Source organism: Priapulus caudatus, unplaced genomic scaffold (genome assembly GCF_000485595.1).
Source record: "Priapulus caudatus unplaced genomic scaffold, Priapulus_caudatus-5.0.1 Scaffold1429, whole genome shotgun sequence".
In the NCBI taxonomy this organism is placed as follows: domain Eukaryota; kingdom Metazoa; phylum Priapulida; class Priapulimorpha; order Priapulimorphida; family Priapulidae; genus Priapulus; species Priapulus caudatus.
Window position 1 is genome coordinate 2,578 of NW_014578490.1, and position 5,105 is coordinate 7,682.

Genomic DNA, 5,105 nt, shown 5'->3' on the forward strand with positions numbered 1-5,105 from the left:
CCGCAAAAGTCTCTCCTGAGTGTCTCCCTCCCACGCAGTCTTGCTCCTGAGTGTCTCCCTCCACCAGTCTTCTCCTGAGTGTCTCCCTCCCACCAGCCTTCTCCTGAGTGTCTCCGCTCCGCACGCAGCCTTCTCTCTGAGTGTCTCCCTCCGCGCAGCCTTCTCCTGAGTGTCTCCCTCCGCACGCGCTTCTCCTGAGGTGTCTCCGCTCCATGCGCCTTCTCGCTGAGTGTCTCCTCCACGGCAGCCTTCTCCTGAGTGTCTTCCTCCACGCAGCCTTCTCTGAGTGTCTGCCTCGGCACGAGTCTTCTCCTTGAGTGTTTCGCTCCGAATGCAGCCTTCTCCTGAGGTGTCTCCCTCCATGGAGCTCTCGGCTGAGTGTCTCCCTTCCCATGCAGTCTGGCTCCTGAGTGTCTGCACTCCCACGCAGCCTTCTCACCTGAGTGTCTCCCTCCCGCGCAGTCTCTCCTGAGTGTCCTCCCCACGCAGCTTCTCCTGAGTGTCCTCGCTCCACGCAGGCCTGTGTGCTCCACGCAGGCTCTCCTGAGTGTCTCCCTCCACGGCAGTACTTCTCGCTAAGTGTCTCCCTCCACGCAGCCTTCTGCCTGAGTGTCTCCGCTCCACGCAAGTTCTTCTCCTGGTGTCCTCCCTCCCAACGCAGCCTTGCTCCTGAGTGTCTCCCTCCATCGCAGTCTTCTCTGAGTGTCTCCCTCCCACGCAGCCTCTCCTGATGTGTCTCTCCACGCAGTTCTTCTCCTGAGTGTCTCCCTCCGCAGAGCCTTTCTGAGTGTCTCTCTCCACGCAGCCTTCTCCTGATGTCTCTGCTCCGCACGCAGCCTTCTCCTGAGTGTTACGCTCCCACCAGCCTTCTCCTGAGTGTCTGCCCTCCACGCAGTCTTCTTGCCTGAGGTGTGCTCCTCCTACGCAGTACCTCTCCTGAGTGTCTCCCTCCACGCAGTCTTCTCTGAGTGTCTCGCGCTCCACGCAGGCTTACTCCCTGAGTGTCCTCCCTCCCGCAGCTTCCCTCAGTGTTCCCTCGCCGGCCAGCCTCTCCCTGAGTGTCTCCCGCTTCCGCATGCAGTCTTCTCCTGAGTGTCTACCTCTCCCACGCAGCCTTTCTCGCTGAGTGTCTCCCTCGCACGGTCTTCTCTCCTGAGTGTTCCCTCCGCACGCAGCCTTCTCCTGATGTCTCCCCTCGCCTCCACGAGTCTTCTCCTGAGTGTTCGCCTCCACGGCACCTTCTGCCTGAGTGTCTCCGCTCCCACGGCAGCCTTCTCCTGAGTGTCTCCCTCTTCTCCCACGCAGTCGTTCTCCTGATGTCTCCCTCCACGGCAGCCTTCGTCTGAGTGTCTCCGCTGCCATGCAGTCTTCGCTGAGTGTCTCCTCCACGGCAGCCGTTCTCCTGAGGTGTCTGCCTCGCACGCCGCTTCCTCCTGAGTGTCTCGTCCCACGAGCTATCTCGCTGAGTGTCCCTCGGCACGGCAGCCTACTCCTGAGTGTCTCCTCCGCACGGCAGCCTTCTCCCTGAGTGTCTGCTCCCGCGGCAGCTTCTCCTGAGTGTCTGCCTCCCGCACGCAGGGCCTTCTCCTGATGTCTCCCTCTCATGCAGGCTTCTCTGAGTGTACTCCTCCACGCAGTCTTCTCCTGAACGTTACCGCGATCCTATCTCTCGCACTGTGGCCCTCTCTCCTGCAGAACCATTCTTCCATGACACCACTCTTTCACTCTTTTATCGATTATTACTGATAATAAACTGTGTGATAATAATATAATCGTTATAAGGAATAATTATTAATACGCACACCGCAACGAAATTAGTGGGGGTGGGGGGGTGCTGAATCAGTCTGTCTGTCTGTCTGTCTGTCTGTCTGTCGCGACACCAGCTTGTGGCAGATCTCCTCGAAAAGTACTAGAGGCGCGATTTCACACCATATTTGGCACGCATCATAGTAGCCAAGGGTAGTTGTGGACTGCGAGAAATTTTTGGTTCGACATTTTTCGGAAAGATAATTATAAACCCATTTGGTTATATATGACATGCTGGCGCCATCTAGTGGGTTATTTCGTACATAACTGCATACTACTCGCATACAATAAAATGCCCTGTCGTTTAACGGTTAATTCGTGCGCGGCTGTTTGGGCAAAATCGCCCTTCAGAATAAGGGCGCCCATAAAATAATGCCCACATGTTGTTATACTCCGCATCTCGGTCTCTCTTCGCTCTCTCCTCTCTCTCTCCTTCCTTGTGTGTTGTGTGTGTGGCGTGGTGTGTGTGCGTGCGTGCGTAGCGTGCGTGCGTGCGTGCGTGCGTGCGTGCGTGCGTGCGTCGCGTATGTGCTTGATGTTTGTTCTCATGTTTCACTCTGCGTTTGCTTGCGCCTTCTTGCAAGCTGATATTTTCATGAAGCGTTCGTTGACAAATTCTACAAGACCACATACAGGCGCCATATCAGCTCGAAGCTGGAGGGTATTATTAGTCGCCTCTTGGGACAATCATTTCCAGTTGCATATTGTTGATATTTGTAACCCAAGGTGGTCACCTCTAGGCAATTGTGCCAGACTGCAGATTCCGGCACTGTTTTTTTGTGTTTGCCATTCCATTGTTGTCTAAAATACGCCCTCTTCTCTAAAACACGCCTTGTCTAAGATGCACTCTTGTCTGAGATGCCCTCTTGTCTAAAACACGCCTCTTGTCTAAGATGCACTCTTGTCTAAAACATGCCTCTTGTCTAAAACACGCCCTCTTATGCTAAAAAAGCTTGTCTAGATGCAGCTCTGTCTGAGATGCCCTCTTGTCTAAAACACGCACTCTTGTTGTGCAGAACTTTGGCTTTGTGATCTTCGACGACGAGACATCGGTACAGAAGGCGATGGAGAAGCCTCCGCGACCGTTCCGCGGAACGCATCGCCTCAACATCGAAGAGAAGAAACCGAAGCTAGCGCGCGGCGCCCCGGACATGCGCGGCGCCGCCGGAGACTCCGCCCCAACAGCGGCATTCGCGCCGCCGACACGCGGGCGCCAGCCGGCCCGCCGGGCGGTCCGCACCGCATCGGCGGCCGTGGAGGGTTACAGCCGCCGGACGCAGCCGCGGCGGCAACGCGCGCGCGCGTTATAAAGAGGGCGGCTAGTGAGGCGTAGGGGCGGCTGCGGGTGTGACGGAGGCAGGAAGGCCGTCCAGAGACCGCCCGCGGTTTCTGTCTGGGCATATCACGTTTGTTTGCGTCGGGTTGAGCGCGCGCGAGTAATCGGTGCTTTGTGTGGGGAGCACGCTGCCGTCGACGTGGCGGGGCGAGGCGGGTGGGGGCGCGCGACTGGAGGGAGGGAGCGCAGAGAGCAACCCACTCGTGGTGCCGCCGCTGTTTTTGTGATCGTAGTGTTTGCCCCTGTTTCGTCCCTCACCAGCCTCCCTCCATCCCCCGCTTGCCTTCCTTCATCCCTCCGTCGCTGCGCTCCATCCGCTCCGCTTGGCCTCCATCCCTCCCGCGTCTGGCTTTGTCGCCTCTGTTCTGCCCTGCGTGTGTGGCGCGCGGTTGGGCAAGGTGTGGGTGGGAGTGTCTGTTATCGCGAGTCTCTGAGCTTCGTTTCTCCCAGCGTTGGTTCGCGTGCGTGCGTGCGGCGAGGGAGGAGAGAGAGGAGGGAGAGATGGTCGGGCATCGCGGGAGGTAGCGGGAGCATCGCGGGGAGGTAGCGGTGATTGCATGCATGGCATTCTTCTACCCGGCTCCCCGCGTTTTTCGGTAGCGTTGAGGGTATTTATTTTTTATGACAGACATTCAGAATATTGGAGCGCGACTCGGTGGATGGGAAATCGCCTCCGGTCGCCACGCCGACGGACCTGAACAACGCTCCCCCTCCTCCGCGCGGTCGCCGCTCTCACCAGGTGGCGTTGAAGCTTCGTCGAGGGTACCCCGCTCCGCGGTTCGTTCCCGTGTGCTCGCTTTTGTCTGTGATATAAAAATACTGACTAGCTGACGGCGCAGCGGTGGGGTGGGTTGAGGGAGTTACGGTCGCTGTGTTCGATCGAAGATGGCGCCGCGATGTGATCATCGTTTCATGTCGTTGCCGTCGACGCTAGGCGCGTGGCCAGTGTCGCCGTTCGCAAACAATAGAACGGTTGTGGCGGCGGGCGGGGGGAGGGAGGGGTTTTCCGCCGCGCCCCCGGCCATTGTTTAATCGTGGGGTGTGGTCGTTCACGCCCGGTCGGATCCGACGATCTGATTGGTTGTCGGAGTATCCGCCGGCGGGCGTAATTTTGACATAATTTTTTACCGAAAGCAATTTTTGAAACGATTAGTTTTTTGATGAGTGTTTGTTTATTTATGAACGCAGGAAGGGGGGAAGCGAGCCGCGGGGCGACGGTACCCACGACGACGCGACGCGCGCATGTGGCGCCACCTGATGGCGTCGATCGCGATATCTGCTCGCGATACGTTAGTTTTTGCTGTGTGGGACATGAACGGTGGCAGGGAACGCACTGCAGTCACCAGGTGGCGCTCCGGCAGCGCGTGTTGCAGACTGATTCTCGCGGACGCGGGAAAGGTGCGAGTGAGATGGGCGCCGACGCGCGGCTTCTCCGCCCCTGCGCACAGTGGTGGCTGCGTTGCGGCGCCCGTCTAACGCGACCGTGTGTAAATACTGTACCCTCTCTCGTGATTCGTCGTATATATCGCTGCAATTTTCCGGTTTTTTGATTGCTTTGCATCCTCCCCTTCCCCCCCGCCTGCACCGCCTCCCCCACAGAACTGGATGCTTCAGGACCAGTGAGGGGGTCGTGGGGGGAGGAAGGCGAGCACATCTGCTCCCTCCCTCCCCCCCTTGTCGGGTGTGCAAAGTGCGCGTGATGGTTGCCTAGCGGGCGCGAGTTCTTTGATTGTCGTCTGCGGTGCAGAGTGAGCGTCGCGGCCGTCATGGCGTCGCGGCCGTCATGGCGTCGCGGCGGTCCGCTGTAGCTGCTGGTCCCTCCGCGCTCCCCTCTCTCCTTCCTCTCTCTCGTTCCTCTCTCTCCTTCCTCTCTCTCGTTCCTCTCTCTCCTTCCTCTCTCTCGTTCCTCTCTCTCGTTCCTCTCTCTCCTTCCTCTCTCTCGTTCCTCTCTCTCGTTCCTCTC